The following is a 19,356-nucleotide window of genomic DNA, read 5'->3' on the forward strand; positions in this document are numbered from 1 at the left end:
AATATGTATTTATACAAACAGGATAACATGGCCTATTCTTATGACCAGTAAAGGATACAGGAAATGCTGGCTGGGGATGATAGGGCTTATAGTCACATATCTAGAAAGTTCCAGAGTGGGGAGTAGGGTAGTATGCGATACAGCAAGTCACTATTGTGAAAAAAATATTCCAAAGATAGCCATATTGGTCCATGGCTGAGGGAGGGTGGAATCCAAAGGTTCATCAGTACCTTTATTAGGACCAGCTAAAGTGCTAGTAAACTGTCAGCAAGCTTTTGAATGTATCAGAATTCTTCTTCAGGTTTGGTTTCCCCAGAGCTTGGAAAGTTACTTTTAAAACAATATTTGTTCCATTATTTTTATTATGGTGTTTAAGATAATGGCAGCCAGTGGCTCCCATGTGGCTGCAGCTTTTGCAGTTCTAAAAGCTGGACAACATGAATTTTATGCAGCATGAAAAGAGACACAGGCTGAGTGAAGCTGCAGCCACATGTACTTTTGTTGTTTTGTGCAAAATTGTTTTGCAACATTGCTGTTTTTGATGTCAGAAACACCAGTGTTACACAACAAAAATGTTGCACAACAAAAATGGTGCTTCCACAAAATCCAGCAAAGCTGCATAATAAATAGGGGCATAGTTTTCTGCGCAACGTTCCTGTTGTGCAAGATTGTTGCTGTGCAATATTTTTGTTGTGAGACTAATGATATCCAACTACTATGAAAGATGTCATGCTAAACAGAATATTTCAAAATATCAAACATATAAATTACTTTCTGTTAATATTACATATGTTGAGTATTCCTAATCCAGAAATCCAAAATTCAAAAACCTCCAAAACCCAAAACCTTTTGCTGCCAGCCGCCCACTTCCACCTTTGAGATGGCAGTGGTGGTGCTCCTGCTAGCTAGTCTCTTGGATCCTCAGTGTTTCTCCATGTGTCATACACAACACAAGCAGGAATGAATGAGATGTGAGACTGGTGAGAGAGGTGAGGCTGGCGAGAGACACGAGGATCTGTGAGACAGGAGGCATGAATTTGCACCAAGCACCCTTGGCTTCCTGCCATTTCACAGATTCTCATTCTCTGTCCAGTCACATCTTTCTCCAGCCTTGCAGCTCTCTCCTGGCTCACAAATACAGTACATACTGTACTACTTGTGTTGTATATTGTGTATTACATACGTATATGCAAATATAGGTATTCCAAAATACCCCTTTCCCCAAAAAAGAAATATGAAACACTCGTCGTTTCAAATATTTCAAATAAGGCGTACTTGACCTGTACATCAAGGAAGATGTCATATTGATTTCAACTTAGATCATTATCACACAACGGAAATTGGAAGTATAATCCAGTGTCATCCCAAATGCAATCATGGGTATTCACGTTATTGCGCGAAAGGTTATCACACGCATTCGCTGGCATTCCGAATGCAATTCCACAGCAATCCAAAATTAAGTAAATTTGGTGAACTAGGGAATTCACAAATCCTATTCCCAGGCTACTTCGCATTCAATTAGGAGTTATTTGGTGTGATATGCATGTCTGCTGTGGCCCTGGTTTTTCCCCACATCAATTCCCATGATCCTCTGTTTTATTTTGGCTTCCAGGGCTCCTAGGACTTCCCCAGCAGCTGGGACGAAAAGCAGCTATTTTTGACAAGAAAGAGTGAAGGGGGAGATGCTCTCCATGAGGCACCCTGCAAGCTCTCTCTCTGCCCAAAAGGGTGGGCTTAGGGTTTGCCCTGCTCCTGGCCCCTTGTGCCCCTCGGGGGACCTTTTTGCCTTCCTTCCTTCCTTCCTTCCTTCCTTCCTTCCTTCCTCCAGGGCCAGGAGCTTCAAAAAGAGAGAAAACGTCTGCCCCCTTTTTATTAGCCCCAAAGAGTTCTTCTTCCCTCATTCCTCTTCTTTTCGGGGAGGATGGAGTGGGGCAGCCTGGGGAACGGGGGTCTGGGCTCACAACAAATTCCAGCTCCCAGAATTCCATAGCCTTGAGCAACAAAGAATTAAAGCGGTGCCAAACTAGGTTATTTCTCCAATGTGGATGTAGCCTTAGTCGCCTGCTCTGGTTCCTGCACCGCTTCCTCTCCCCTTTCCCCCTCCTCCTCTGATTCATGGTGAAGAAGCAGCACCATTGCCTTCAATGGGACTCCCAATGGGCCAGGTTAGAACGCGAGAGGACCCAGGCCCTCATAACCTGGCTGCAGCAAAGCTCTCCCAAATGGGAGGGGCTCCTTCTCTCCTGTCACCCCCCACCCATTGCTGGGGACTTAAAGGCACAGACACAGTCACACACACACACACACACACACACACACACAACCATCTGGTTTTGAATTGGTGAATTGTGTGATGACATGAAATAAAGGGTAATGAATGAACAAATAAAGTGAATTGCCTACATAATGTGTAATAAGGGGCAATGAGTGACCAAGTAATGTGAATTGCGTAATAACGTGAAATAAAGGGTAATGAATGAACAAATAACATGAAACGAGGCAAAACCATGGGAACCGGAGGCAAGCCCTGCCAGAAGTGTAAAAAGGTCATGATCCAATTCTGCCCTCACTGTACATGTGCAGGGATGCTAATTTCAATTCTAGATTATGAAGGGTACATACTCATATGATAATTTATTTTGCATTCGCACTACTCTGGCTTTGGGATGGGTGCTGTGTTCTTCTGTGCGTTTGATAACCATTCACGTAATAGCATTCATTTTCAAATTGGCCCTACTTTCTTTTCTTTCAAATTTGGGAGACATTCCTCCCGTGTGATAACATCCTTAGAAATAATTCACATTGTTAATTGTTGCCCAAGTGTGCACAGGATTATAATAGAAACTACCCTTACTATACACACTTGCCTCAGAGCAAGTCTAATTGGACACAATAGGACCATATGTTTGAACACACTTGCATAGGATTGCACTGTTAAAAACATGGGTAAAATAACTGCAGATTTATCTAGCTTTATCATTATATAAAAAAATAGGAGCAAAGCGCAGTCTTCTGTTCAGCATTTCAACACTACACTTCTGCACTAAGGTACACAAAACTGAGCTTATGAGAATCTCCAGATACAGTGGGCCCTTGGTATCCACTGTGGTTTGGTTCCAGGACCCTCCACAGATACCAAAATCCATGGATGTTCAAGTCTCATTAAATACAATAGCACAGTGAAATAGTGTCCCTTATTTAAATGGAAAAACAAGGTTTGCTTTCGCAATTTATATTATTTTTGAATATTTTCAAGCTGTGGATGGTTGAATCCATGGATAAAAAATATGCTGATACAGATGGCTAACTGTATAGGTTTAGATCTTTATTCATTTACATATCAAATATAATTTTTCTTTAAAAAAAATACTATCACAAAAAACACAGTGACGTGCTAATAGCCAATCAGGAAGATAATGTGTTGCTGGCAGGGAAGAGTATGGAATATAAAGTTTTACAACCCCATTATTCTTAAGCATATAAGGCTAGTTCCTTGTTAAAGGAAACTATTAATGACAACTTATATATTCTTCTCTTTCATGAACCATTTTCAACTGTCTAATAATAACAAATTACATTATCCGCACTCTAGAATACATTTGATGAATATGTACAGCTTAGTTGTTGTGGTAGTGTGCCTTCATTTTGTTTCTGACCTATGACAACTGTAAAGTGAACCTATCATGGGGTCTTCTTGGAAAGATTTATTCAGAGGCCATTTGCCATGGCCTTTTCTCTGAGGCTGAGAGAGTGTGATATCCTCAAGGGCACTCCACAGGTTTCCATAGCCAAGCAGGGATTCAAATCCTGGTTTCACAGAGTACCAGTCTAACACTCAAACCACTACATCAAGCTGGCTCTCTCTACAGACGAGACTTCTCCCTCCTTTAACTGTCATGTTGTATTTGTATTGTATTCAATTTTTAATGTACACCGCTATGATCATTGCGGAATAGCGGTCTATAAATAAAATGTATTATTATTATTATTATTATTATTATTATTATTATTATTATTACAGCATAGGCAATGACTTAATACTAGGCCAGTTTATTCTATCACCCAGCTCAATGTTGTTTACTCTGACTAATGACAGCTCTCCAGAAACACTTATTCTTTTCCTTTTCTAGACCTATGTTTTGTGGGCAGTTTATTGTGCATTAATAAAACAGGCTGAATGGGAAGTTTCCCTTCTCATGTACAATCTGTTAGTATGACCACATAACCATACTCTCACAGTGGAAATTGGTTATTGAATAACAGCCAAGTCAGTGAATATGGACATCATAATATTATCATCCCAGCACTTTCTGGCCCAGAATTGTTTCCACCTACACTTGGATCAAAAAAGATCTCTATTTTGTTATATGCTGATGACATGGTTTTAATTTCACTTACACGTATAGGTCTGAGAAGGTTACTTTCCAAGCTAGAGGCATTTTGTTCCAAGGAAAAGCTTGTTATCAACTATAATAAAACAAAGGTAATGGTTTTGGGGAAAAGACACTCTGATTTTCGTTGTTCTATTAACGGTCATCAGATTGAACAATGCAGAGAATTTAAGTATCTCGGCATTTACTTCACAGAAAACCTTTCTTGGAAGCCCCACATAGAAGCTAGTAGAGCAGTAGCTGTGAGATTAATTGGAGCAATCCTTAGATTCTATAATCAGGCAGGGGGTCATCTAGTTGCACCTGCTGTTAAAATATTCCAGAGTAAAGTTATAACCCACATTCTTTATGGCGCTGCCGTGTGGGGCTGGGATGATTCCCAAATGGTCAAATTGGAGGCCATCCAGAATATGTTTCTTAGGAAATTGCTCCTACTTCCACCTGGCACGCCTGCAGCCTTGGTCCGGGCTGAGGTTGGCCTCCCTTCCATTAGAGCTCGCATTCATTTTACTTTACTTAATTATTGGAGATCTGTTAAAGATTCTACGGTTAAGGTTTTTCCTAAGTTGTGTTTTCAATATTTATCAAGCTGCAAAGTCTGGAGCTCAAGACACCAGAGGCTGCTTGAATCATATCCTGCTCTAATTGAAAATTCTTCCAGTTGGAAATCAAGAGAGAAACTCCGTGAATATATTTTTAACCATGATGTGCATCTGGATAGACTGGCTATTAATAATTCGAAATTTTCCAAATGGTTTAGATTATATAAATTGGACCATCAGATGGCTGTTTACCTAGGGAATCTTACATTTCTAAAGCCTAGACAGGCTTTTACAGCTCTTCGCTTCCAAACAATGCCCTCAGCCATGATTGACGGTAGATATTCACATACACCTAAGGATTCCCGTTTATGTACTTGTGGAGCCTCAGAAATCGAGGATTTGCCTCATTATTTGTTTTCTTGCTCACTATATACTGGTCCAAGATCTAAATTTATGGGATCTATTCTGTCCAATTTACAGTCTAATACCATTTCCGAAAAAATTTATTATCTCTTGTCTGATATCGATTCTAAGGTAACTTATAAGGTTTCACTGTTTGCTTCAGCAGCAATCAAAATTCGGGCAAGGGTAATAGCAGACAGTGCAGTTGATTGCCAGGGGGATGACCTTATCTAAACTTTGAAGCCGTTTTTATTTTTATTTTTTTAAATGTTTTTAATGATTGTTAGGTGGATGATTTTACCCAAACCTTGAAGTGTTTTTTTTTCCTCTTCTTTTAACGTTGTCCTATTTAATTGACTGGAAGTATATTGTGTATTAAATCTGGATGTTATTTGATGGAATATTTTATAATTCTGAATTGCTGTTATTGGTTTTATATTTTATCATGCGAATGGCCTTTGGCTTAAGCATTAATAAAGATTGATTGATTGATTGAATATTAGAATACTGGCTTCTATTTTTTTCCATGCTTCCTGGCCAGTGGTAACCACATCCACGCCAATGTTCAAAAAGCAACATTTTATTAAAAAATAACTCAATCAAAGCATCAACCAAAGCAACCAAAACACCCTACACAGTAATTGTTGGGGGTGTTGGAAGTGGGAGGCAATTTTCCAGGAAATATGGATGACATGTCCCTAAACACCAGAAGACAGATGGGGTTATGGGGCCAAAAACTGGCATGACATCAACAACCTACAAGGAACAGTGAGATTGGGGATAAAGGATATAGTAAGACATAAAAGAGGCCAGCATTGTGTAGTAGTTTGGGTATTGGACTACGGCTCTAGACACCAGGGTTAGAATCCTGGCTCAGCCATGGAAACCCCCTGGATGACCTTGGGCAAGTCACACTTTCTCATCTTCAAAGGATGGCAATGGTAAACCTCCTTTGATGAAACTTGCCAAGAAAACCCCATGATAGTGTTGCCATAAGTTGCAAATGAAAGCACACAAGAACAAGAAGACATAAAGAAGAGAGGAGGCTTTCCTCTTCATCCTCATTTTAACATCAAGGAGGGAATAAGCATAGAAGAACTGAGAAAAAAAGTAGGAGCAAAGATAGCAGGAGAAACCACACTATTAGCACGGTGCACTTTAAATGGAGGGCTTAAAAGACTAGTGCTGGAAGTGGGAATTCCCAATGCCCACACTATGGAGAAAGAAAAGGAAGGAAAGTCCTGTTAAATCATCACTACTGTCATCAAATGCACTAAACCGAAAGATCACAAGATCACCAAGAACCCCATCAAGTAGATCCCAGAATATCCTAAAACACTCTCAACCACTGGCTACATTGCAATGTGAGAAAACTCTGGCATGGGAAATAACCTGAAACTGGGTGTGCATTGTCTGTTATTGGGGGAAGAATGCAAAAATGCCCCTGAAAATAGCACTCTGTGGTGGAATAAACCCTGTTTGCCCACTGAGAGTTTATAGTTCCTCATCCAGGTAGTTAATCTGCCCAGAAAACATCATCTGCTTCACCTGTATGAGATGAATGTAGCCATGTCTCACACACATACTGATGATACATCACACTTATCCTCTGATAACTTCTCCCAGTGATTTTATGTAGATGTTGAAAAGCATGAGGTAGAAAATAGAGCATCGAGGAACACCACATGACAATTTCCAAGAGACAAAGCAGTAACCTTTCAGCCTCACCTTCTGGAATTGACCATTAAAATAGGACCAAGTCCACTGCAACATTCCAATTTAGAAACAAGGTCACATTACCCCCTTTTCTTCTCTAAACACAGGTGACCTCACGGAGTAACAATTCTGTTAATGGTCTAAATTCAGGCCCAAATTAGACTAAAATGCATATAGAAACCCATTTTTCTCTTTGAGAGTTGATCAACAATTGCTCACTTAGGTTCAAAACACACTTCAGAAATAAACCAGTTTGAGACCACTTTAACTGCCCTGGCTCAGTGCTAGGAAATTCTGGGAACTGTTGTTTTGTGAGACATTTAGCCTTCTCTGTCAGAGAGCTCCGGTGCCACACTAAACTGAATTCCCTAGCATTGAGCCAATGCAGTTTAAGCACTCTCAAAATGGATTATTTCTGCAGTGTGTTTTGGACTTTAGTCACTTTGTCTCAGAAGGGGATGTTAGTAACCATGCAATAGTTGTGTTGCTGTTCTCAGTTGACATTAGGATTGACTAATGAGTTCAGGATGGTCAAATGACATCCTCAACTACCTTTTTAAGTGAACATGGTTAGGATGTCATGTAGATGCCATGTAAAAAAGAGATTGAACAAAGAGCGCCAATTTTGTCAACAGCACTGCATGTGGATGTTGCAGAAATGTCATTGCTTCTGCTAAATATATAATAAGAATGCAGTCAGGGATGGGTAGGGGGAGAATAACAGAGACTGAGAGGGAAGAAACTGAAACACGCCCTTAGGCAAGAATATTTAGGCAAGGTAACTGGACGAAAGCCCAGTGTTAAAAACTTAATATGGATACTTTGATCATAAGCAGCATGGGGACTCAAAATTTTTTGAACAACAAACCATATGAGTGAAAATATTCATGACATAATTAGATAAATAACAGATCTAGTGTCTATTTTTATTTTCCTTGATGAGAAGCTTTGCAGGAGAGACTGCTGGTAGTTAATTCTCCCTAACAACAATCTGTGTAATCACAAACCCCAATTAGCTGTGCCTGTTCTATGCTATACAAACTATTTCCTTAGCGCTTCACATCACTACTTTGTAATTAGCTTTCATCTACACGAGCTTTGACTAAAAAAAAAATTATATAAAAGAGTGTAAGTGATTGTACTGCCACTCAGTATTCTGTGAAATAATCGCTAGCGATTTCAATCAGATTAATTTTATCACCCGTATTAAGGAAAATTACCTCCCTCTTCACTCTCTACAGCTGAGGGCTATTTCATTTCCTGAGATGTTCATAAAAGCATAATATAAAGCAATCTGTAATTGTAAATATCCTTTCCTAATAACTTTGAGATATTTCCTTAATACGTCTTTACATTTGGAGTTTCCGTTCCATAAAATACAGTAACAAGTGCTCTATTATGTTTTAAGTGTGTGCTGTTAAGCTGGACAACTTAGCACTGTCCTTCCTGTTTTTACATAGGGTTATATTTAACTTGTAGATAATGGGAACAAGGTTTAAAAGTGATGGAGCGGAATAATGGCGTTACAGCAATAATATATCTTGCTATTGTGAAGAGGAGAACTTTACAGCCCTCTCGCAGGTCAGCCAACCCTGGTTCCATTTTTCACTGCCTGACAAGTTTCACCTTCACCCACATTTGAAATGGGCACTAAAAGTGACTTTTTAAAAGAGGGCCAAGGGCTCTCTGTTCTCTTGTGTGGTTAACGTAAACCACCTGCTCTAGACTAGCTCCCCTAAAAAGTTTATATTCCTCTATTTCCCAAGTAATGGTAGGTTGTTTTTTTTTAATATTCATCTTTAAAGTCATGAATTAAAATGCTGATAATGGTTTTGGTATTCATAAGAAGACTCAACCAGTGAAACAGTCAGAGCTTGTAAAACACCCCTTTGGGACAATAGCTTTGGGAATATCCCCCTAAAGACTGTATCGCCTAGAGGGATTTTGCAAAGCTCTGGAAATGGTTGGCTGAAATTGGGTGATGATACAATTGTGTATCAACTAGCTTGGGGAAAGGGACTGTGACATTTACATCTGATTTAGATAAGGTTGCCACATTGATATTGCCAGAAATAAGAGAAAAAAGGACAACCAGTTTGGAGAAAATGTTCATATACTAATTTATAAGACCTCTCCATCTTTGGCAGTCTTTAAACACAGGTTGCATGGCAGTAGGTAGAACTAGATGGCCCTTCAAGCTCCTTTCAGCTCTAAGATTCTATGATTCTAGAGATATATACACAAATGTGGAAATGATTACTGTAATTTCTATTGAAATAAAGTACAGCTCACCATTGTGAGGAAGACTGTAATCAGGGCCTTGTCTACACAGCTTAAAAACCTATTTAAAAGGTGTCCTCCCCCAAGTATGTGGCAATAAGGCCACACAATGCATGACCTATCCACCCCAGATTCAGAGTACACTCTCTTATTGTGCAGTTTTTAAACTCTGGAGTTTTCCCCAGAGTTTGCATCCTTGCCACTGTTGCTCTTGCCCCCACAGCCCTGGCCCCCACTGTCACCATTGTAAATTGCCAACAGGATGATAAAGGATTATGTTCCTCTGACAGCTCTTTAAATATTATGTTGCCCTCTGTATAGTGCTCACATGACTGCCCTGGATCAAAAGGATATATGTTTAATAAATAAATAATGTTCCTGAGTTTACTACTAGCCATAAAATTTATTAAAACCTTCATTCTAATGTGTGCATGTTTGTGTTTTACATAGAAGATTAGGGATTCTGTTGGTGTACAGCCCACCCTGTTGCTCAACAGCCTCTCTTCCAGAGTAGCCTGAGCTGATCTTGATGTTGCTCTTAAGAGTCCTCTTCTCCAGCTTGTAGTGCAGAAGACTACAACATCCATGTTCAGACTGCTCTGTTGGGAGCAGCACAGGACATCCTTTCCTCCATGGGTACCATAATTCTGTCCCAAAAGGTATCTGATGCTATCCACATCAGAAGTCACACTCTGGACCTAGTTTTCTATGTTAGGTGGGAGGATGGAGAACTGAGTGTGGAAAAGTTTTTCAATTTATATTATCATGGACAGATAATTATGTAATAGGGTTTAGTCTCACTGGGACGTGAAGTCTGCAGAAGTGGGAGTCCATGTAAGGGTCTGTCACATCAGACTTATTGATCTGGATCAATTCCTGGTGGCTCTTGGGGAGTTTCCTGTTGCCTGTTGAACCCCTAGCTGATCTCTGGAACAGAGAAATGACCAGAGCAGCAGACAGAATTGAGCAATGACTCCTACAAACAGTAGGATTGCCCCTAGTTTACTGGACAACTGGCAGCAATGAAAAAGTGGGATGGAATCTGAAAAATCGTAGCAGAAAACTTGGAGCTTGACTAAAAATGTATTAAAGGTCATGGGAAAGCTTATGCTATACCATTGTATCTGGACAATGTCACCTCAAGAGCTGTTTTGAGTGGTTAGGTATCTTCTATGCTCTCCTCCACAAGAAGAAAATGCAGACCCACTGTGAAGAACTGAACGCTTTACAGAAAAATCACTTGGATCATCTTTGAACTGGATGCTATAGGTGATAAAGGTCCAGTGGGTATAAACCTGACTCCTTCTTGTCCTGTGGTATTGAGTATGTTTCAGTTTATGTGGCCTCAGGATGTGGACAGGATCCTTGGAGAGGTGTCATTCACTATAGGAATGCTGGATCTGTGCCCTCCTGGCTTTCAAACAACCAGAGCTGGATGTGTGAGTATGAAAGGTGAATAGTGAATGCCTCATTGCAGCAAAGTAGGTTCCCATCCTGCCTGAAAGAGTTGTGAGGCTACTGGAAGGAAAATGCTTCTCTGAAAGAAACGAAGGCAGGATGACAGGAAGAAAACATTTTTCAAAAGAAGTTAGAAGTCTTTCTATGATAAGGTCAAAGTAAACAAAACCTTTCTAAATCATTGTATCCGGAAACCCTTAATTAAAGCGTGGTTCAAATTTAAATCATTAATGTATGAAAAACTACCTTTTTGGACCTCAATTAATGAAGCTTTTCATAAAAAAGACACAATATTGCCTACGAGGTGGGTAAATTATAAGGATTTGACCAAATTGGAGGTCAACACTAATGCGCCAAAATTGAAATCATTGGAAGAAATGCGTGCAGAGGGTTTTTTTGTAAATTGGTTTCTGTATAGACAGTTAAATGAAAGATTTATACAAGATACTAAATTAACTGGAATAGAACTGTCTATGCAGGAACTGGATAGAATTATTTTTGATAAGAACCCTAAAAAAGTATCATTATTTTATAAGTATTTTTTAAAACTTGAAATGTTTGAGGAAACAGTAAAACCAACAATGGTTACATGGTCCCAGGATCTAAATGAACCAATCCCCCTGGAACAGTGGGAAAAAAATTGGAAAAATAGACTAAGGCAAACCGTTTGTGTAGAAATCAAAGAGAATTATCATAAAATGCAAAACCGTTGGTATCTTACACCAGTTAGAATTTCCAAAATTTACAAACATAGTAACCCGAGTTGTTGGAAATGTGAAAAAGCCCCAGGCACTTTCATACATATGTGGTGGAACTGTGTATTGGCAAAGAAATATTGGTCTCACATTCATGAGAAAATACAAACGATTTTAGAATTTCAATTTAAGTCAGATCCGAAATGTTATCTGCTAAACATGATTATGGACTCAAAACTGATGAACTACTTCGAAATGGATAAACTTACCTGTTTATTAAGAGAAAAAGACTGGAACAAACATAAAAAGAACTGGATGCCATTAATAAAATTTGTGGAAAAGGAAAGAAAAATGGATAAATTTATATGTTAAATAATCTCTCTTTTGGGGGGAAAAATTGGGGAAATAGAAGAAAGATGTACTAGGAACCTTCTTATTTTTTTTCTATATCTGGTAATGTGAAATTTTTCTTACTGATGAAATATGACAGTTTATTTATATAAAAGAAGTAAACAGCACATAGAACTTTAATTCATTAAAAAATATATTAAGGACTAAATTTATACAATATATCACAGGCTAATGAACTTTAACATCAGGAGGTTAAATATGTATGAAAGGTTGTTTTCTGCTGTCTGTTCATTTTTGTTTTGTTTTGTTTTGTTTTTTTCTTTTCTCCTTTATATTGGTTTGTTATAGTTTTTTGGGTGTAGATATATGTTTTTCTTTTTCCTTCTTCTGTCAGTACTATGTAATGTGATTTTTTATTTGTTTGTTTTTTATAAAGCAATTTACTAATAAAAAATATATATACGAAAAAAAAAAGAAGTTAGAAGTCTACTTGTAGTTTTCAGGTAAAGGTCTACACTTTTCCTAAAAATATTTTTCCCCCTACCCTCTGAAGATACATTACCTTCTCCCTCTCCCTCTCCCTTGCCCAGGATTATCTGACATTCCTCAGAAAAATTTGGTAAAGCTTTAATTATTTTCCTGCTATTATAGACAAGAGGTTAAGAGATAGTGACTTGCCCAAGGCCTCCCAGTATGCAAAGCTCTTAAGCATCATATAAATATTAAGCACTATTATTAAGAGCAGAGCAAGTCAACTGAAGACACCAGAGAGCACTGGATCTTTGAGAACAATGAAATGATATATGAAGATTAGGTGAAATCAATGCTCTGTTCAAAAAGTGCACCTTTCAAAGCTGTGTTTCAATTATGTTCATTTAACCAGGGGTTAACCACTTTTGAAACACAGAAGGTCCAATTTTCTAATGATTTGTATTAATGTACAAAATCAATTTAACTGTACAGTTTCTAGAAATGTTACAAGCCCCCAAGATGAGTTCCACATTCATCAAATCTGTTTTAAACCCATTTGGAGCCTTTTTCTTTTTCTTTTTTAGATGCAGAAGCATTAAGAAGATTTAATAGTTTAGGGGAATATCAAGGCTATTTGACCACAATTATTTCAAATTATTAAAAACTGCCTTTGCTTTTCCCCTCAATTGCTCATTTTGGTACAGTGAAGACAGCTCTCACAGAAGACGTCCTTTAATTTTTCTGTTAGAGATAAACGTTTACATGTTAAACTGCTCATTGAAGGCTAATACTGTCAATGAATATTTTTCAAGGGTAGATTTGTTTATTTATTTATTGCACAATAATGCAGTGTTGTACAGTATTAGGTTGGTTTCATGAAAGTGATGAAAGGACCATGTTTGTTTGTTTGTTTGTTCGCTCATTCATTCATTCAGTAATTATCTTGCCATTGCTCCAATGAACAAATACAGAGTTACTCTCTCATACAGTGAGCCCTTTGCTAACTGGGGGCGGGGGGATCTGTTCCAGACCACCACCACCCTGCATAAAGGGAAAAAACACATATGCTCAAGCCCCATTGAAAACAATGGTGTGTGTGCATGTGGGAAGGGCACTATTGTTTTTTCCGTGACACGGCTTCAGCGTAAGCTGAAAGCTGCATATGGCATGGGTGCACTGTATTTCCCCTCTCAGCTACATTCAGATTAAAGGTAGAAGCTAATCAAAGTACCATGATAGCGAGAAGCCTATTCTCCACAGTCCTATGGTATATCTACACTGAATTTTCTTCTATGCTATTTCATCCCAGTTGAACTTCCATGACACCATCTTAAAAAATCCTCGGATTTGCAGCTTGGTGAGGTATTTAAAACTCTCTGTCAGAGGACTATGAGTGCTGTAGTTTAAGGAGTATGGACCTGGAGCTCTTTAGCAGAGAATCCCAAATATCATCAAACCACAAATCCCAGATTTCCAAAGTGACATCAAACTGTTGTAACTGCATTGTACAGATACACTCCTAGTCTGGCACTCTAATCCAAGGATGGGAAATATAATTCAACCTGAGAGCCCAATTCCATTTCAGAGATATTCTTGCGGGCTATATTCTGTTTGGCCAAAGGGGAAAGGGTGGTACCAAATGCCAAGACTTTTTACATTAATTATTTAACTCAGTTTACTGCCAGCAATGAAGTCTTAAAAGAGCCATTTTAATGGGAGGATGACCATGTAAAAACTGGGAAATCCCAGAGGATGGATTGAGACCCTGAGAAGTCCAAATTTTGCTCAGAGGCTGGGAGTTCATCACCACTTTTCTAGTCACTGCACCAAACCAGCTGAATAAAGGCCTGGTTTTATTCTGAGCATGAATAAATGTGGACACAATTGACTAAGATGAGCTGCAATGTGTAACTTTATGATGATGTCACTTATACAATACCCAATTTATGATTATGTGCAATGGGACACCACACAGGATATCCTGTGGTGTAACGGTGGCTCCCACTGCACAAAGGAGCACTGCAATGGGGAACAGTTTTCTGGCCAGATGTAGGGTACCTATAACTTTCCATTGCCCTCTATTCTGGATTTTACCAGTGTCCTGTGGCTCTATTGGGAACTGTTGCATCACCACCATTGCACAATTAACATGCTGCTCACTTCATTTGTACACTTGTCCCAGTGGCACAGCTACAACATCACTTTCTCCTGGGAATACAATGTGCAGCACCACAGTTCTAAACTGTGCAAGTTGATTTACGACATTGTATATTCCCAACATGATGCCAGTTAATCCCTGATTTTTACTCACATAATTATTCATGCTATGAAATTTGGTTTTTAATTGTCCAGAAACTTGATTATTGCACTGAAGCAAAATCTGTGCATGAAGCAGAGCAAGGGTGGAGAAAGTGTGTGGCACAAAATACTCCTAGATCTCAACATTTTAAAAAATAGACTGCAATTTCCCCTTGAAAGTGGTCTAAAAGTGAAGTATCCACTCCCACAAACATGGCCCTCAGAAGCCTCCAACCATCAATGTGACATCACTTCCTGTGCACTACCAAAGCTATCGCACCCAGGGGGTGTCCAGGCACCAAAAACCTCCCCAGTTCCCTCTTTTGCTGTACAGAATATCCAAATTCATTCTAGTTTCTTTTTCTCATACAAGAGGATATGATGGTTTTGTGCACATGGAATTCCATGAAGATCACTGTCATCCTTCATTCTTTGCCAAGCAAATCTAAGATATATTTTCTAAAAAGTATGACTGTTGATTCAGACATTTATGATGGCCATTCCCCAATACTTCTTAAATTTAGAACAAAGACTGGAAGTGCATTTATTCAACTAGCAATTTTCATATGCTCTCATCCTATAAACACCAAGAAGCACATATCACATAACAATGATTAAAATTGTAAAATACACACACACACACACACACACACACACACACACACACACACACACAAACCTACTCCAGGAATAAGGGTTCATAATGAAACAATTCCAGGCTAACCAGTGCTGTACAACAAAAATGGGGTTCATTGTGGATGGTCATAATGAACTTAGATTCTGTAGATGTATGCCCTTGATTAGAGGACCTTCCCAAGTCCCTTTGCTGCATATACTAAGCTTCATTGTGAGCTGTTATTACTGATTTATATTTAATTATGCTAGTTTTCATTATTTTGACCAAAGTTGTGCACAAATAATATTTTGAAGTTCTCCACCCTATCAGTGGGCAAAGAAATTGGGAGAAGCATCTCTCCAAGTTCCTCCAGGACAAGAATAACACTTTCTCAGAGCTGAGGGTTACCATTAGTGGTAATTCTAAACATAGCCTCCCTCTTTTTTCCCCCATCTCTTTTGGTAGCTAGTGGAGAGGAAACAGAGGAAGAAATTTAGAGAACATTTTGTAAAGTGTTTTTCCATTTCTAGGAGATAGGGAAAAGAAAAGAAAAATCAGAACAAGTTTCAACACCTTGCTCAGAATTTCTCAAACATTAAATTTCGTCCAGATAATTGATTGAATTAATGGTTTGAGGGTTTATGTTTTTAACTGATTTTATTTTTTAATTTTAATTTTATGATAGTTTATTTGCTTGTTACTTTTTTATCCTGTGAATTTTAAACTGTGTTGTTTTGACTGCTGTAATCCACTTTGAGTCCTATACTGGATATTTGCATTTATGCAAATCCCAAAATCAACAAGTTTACTCTAATTGGAACTAACAACATCTTTGTTTGCATACTATGAAATTAGAAAATGTAGGCTCCCCATTTGTTCCCTATACCCCTCCACCCCAGAAAATAGGAAAAACCATTTCAGTTGAGTTCTCCCTTATTTACCTCTTCTTTTCTGGTCCACATATTTAGCATTCCTAGCCATCATAGTCAATGGTGCAAGATAACTGAGTTAGTTTATTAAAATATTTCTGTACCAACCTGTATCAAAAGATTACCTAAGATAAGTACTAACAGGTTAGAACACTTTGTAAACAATAGAAATATCTGATATAGGCTAAAAACATAGTAAACTCATTAACATGTTAAAATTGGTTTTAAGGAGTTGTAGCTCAACAATGTTTCTAGAGCCTCATCCTTTCTTGACAGAGTATAAACTGAAGAAGCTTTTGTAACAGGGCTAAAAATGCCAAGCTTGTTCAAATTCAGGTAACCACTATTCCCATTTCTCTTGTGCCCACATTGGAATATGAAACTTACAGGCCAAGTGTAATATATCATGCATAACTGTATATTAAGGTTATGTCCATGCAATGAGGTTTTTTTTTCTTTAAAGGAATACTCTGATGTGCAGTATGTGAAGAAAGAAAGTTTAGTTTCCTCACTCTTCCCTTCAGATCTACCCATCACCTGCTGTCCCTTGGAAAAACTCATAGTGGTAAATTGTATTACCTAGAGATGTGGGATTTGGTTTTTAAAATTCCTGAATGCATTTCTTTGCATTCATTTCCTGTCCTTCAATAATTCTCCCCTGTGATGGCATTTATATAGCAGTGATGTAAAGTATTGTTGGCTAAAAGAAATCATACTTAAGAATGAAAGGATGCAAAAAGTACATCTACAATAGTCTTGTGGCAATGGTAGTGAGTGAGTCCCAGACAAAGGAGTTATCGAATCCTTGCCAGCATCATGGCCAAACATTAAAAGCTATCCAGTGGCATAAAAAGAGTTACTTTATTAGAAACGTGTATGCTAGCTTGGCAGTTTAAGGCTTGGAAAAGACAGGAAGACTGGGAACATTCTACGGGCACAAACTTTCTCTTGTAGCAACCTGCTAGTACAGTTCTCATGGCTATTGGAGAGAAGAGGAGATAAATTGGTGGACTTTAATTTTATTTATTTATTCATTCATTCATTCATTCATTCATTCACTATACAGTCAGCTCTCCATATCCACAGACTCTGCATCCACAAAATCCAACATCAATGGCTTGAAAATATTCACAAAAAAATTCCAAAAAGCAACACCATTTTACCTATACAGTCTGCCCACACAACAGACTTGAGCTCACACGCATGGCAAGCTCAGGGGGACAAAATGACACACACAAGGGTGCACCATCATTAGAATCAATGGGACTTGAGGTCCCACATTTTTTCACATATGGGGGTGGGGAACAAATCCCCCATGTATACAAAGGGACCACTGTATATAATGGGACTTGAACAGCCAGAGATTTTGGTATCACAGGGGTCCTGGAACTAAACACCAGTAGATACCAAGGGCCTATTGTATAATTCTTGCAAGTCTCTCCTCCATCAGCTTCACCAAGGAGTCTAATCCAGCCCAGGGACCCCTATATGGGCATTTAATTGCCAGCCAGGCATACTCTAGTTCTTCAGGGACTGTACCATTTTGTGAGAGAAGACTGGACCCCAACAGGAAAAGTACTGAAATGTGTCTCTACTATAGACCATCTGCTGCAATAAAGCTTACCTTCTAGGAGTAACACGTACTATCAATAAAGCTTACCTTCTAGGAGTAACACGTATCAGTGTTTCATACCAAACAAAGACTTTTGTTGCTAGTTTGTTGTTATGGTTTTTTCTGCAATAGCCTAACACAGCTTTTTAAAAAGTATTAAACTAAAGTGAAGTTGAAGGCTTTCATGGCCAGCATCTAGGGTTGCCATAAGTCAGGAGCTCCAAACTGGGACAAATGTAGGATAAATGTAGGACAAGATTTACAAATGTAGGATACATTTTTAAAAATTGGAAATGCATGTTTCTTAGACATGGTCAAAATGGAGGGCACTTTGTTATTTAATAACAAAAATAAAATAAAATAACCAAGGCTGGGTTGAATATATTTAAAAATAAAATAAAATAAAATAAAATAAAAAACTAAGGCTGGGTTGTATATATTTAAAAATAAAATAAAATAAAATAAAAAAACAAGGCTGGGTTGTATATATTTTAAAAAAAAACTTTTCCCTCCCCCTGGCCCAGAGGCCTATCCTCCTCCTTTGCCTCCTCCTCCTCCTCCTCTTACTCCTTTGCCGCCGCCGCCTCCTCCTCTTCCTCCGCCTCCTCCTCCTCCTCCGCCTCCTCCTCCAAAGCTCCTGATATTGGCCAATGGCAGACTGGTGCTGGAAACTAGGCCAGCCCCCTGCTCGTCTGCCATTGGCCAGAAGGCTTAGGAGGTGAGCGCTGCCCCTTCCCGCGCGTGAGCGCGCAAAAGGGGCAAGCATGCGCTGCTGCCGCCGGCCGTGGCCCAAGCAAGCGCCGCGGGCTGCGCAACAGCTGCGCTGGGGGGGAGGTGGAGGAGGAGCGGTGGAGGTGGAGGGCGGGGCGGCGCGGCGCGGCGTGGCCATGGAGGAGGAGGAGGAGGAGGAGGTGGGTGGCCGGCCAACCACGTTAGCGGCCGCGGTAATGGCCGCATGAGCGCGCCCGGCCTGGAGGCAGGGCCCAGGACAAACGCCAGAATTGGGGGGGAACTGGGCCGGGGCGGGCAGGGCCCCCCCAAAAGCAGGTTTGTCCCGGGGGGCGCCGGGATATGGCATCCCTACCGGCATCCATAGTGTTTTTTTTTTTTGTTTGTTTGTTTTTTGTGGGTTTTTCAGGCTATGTGGCCATGTTCTAGCAGAGTTTGTTCCTGACGTTTCGCCAGCATCTGTGGCTGGAATCTTCAGATGCCAGCCACAGATGCTGGCAAAACGTCAGGAACAAACTCTGCTAGAACATGGCCACATCGCCCGAAAAACTCACAAAAAAACTATATTAAACTAAAGTCATGCCAGACAAATCTGATCTCTCTCTCTCTCTCTCTCTCTCTCTCTCTCTCTCTCTTTTCTGTTTTGATCAGGCCCCACCTGGAATATTGTGTCCAGTTCTGGGCACCACAATTCATAAAGGATGTTGAGAAACTGGAGCATGTCCAAAGGAGGGCGACTACAATGGTGAAGGGTCTGGAAACCATGCCTTATGAGGAACGACTTAAGGAGCTGGGGATGTTTAGTCTGGAGAAAAGAAGGTTAAGTGGTGATATGATATCCCTGTTTAAATATTTGAAGGGATGTA

This window comes from Sceloporus occidentalis, unplaced genomic scaffold (genome assembly GCF_023333645.1).
Source record: "Sceloporus occidentalis isolate IW3139 unplaced genomic scaffold, rSceOcc1.0.p SCAF_2, whole genome shotgun sequence".
Taxonomy (NCBI): Eukaryota; Metazoa; Chordata; class Lepidosauria; order Squamata; family Phrynosomatidae; genus Sceloporus; species Sceloporus occidentalis.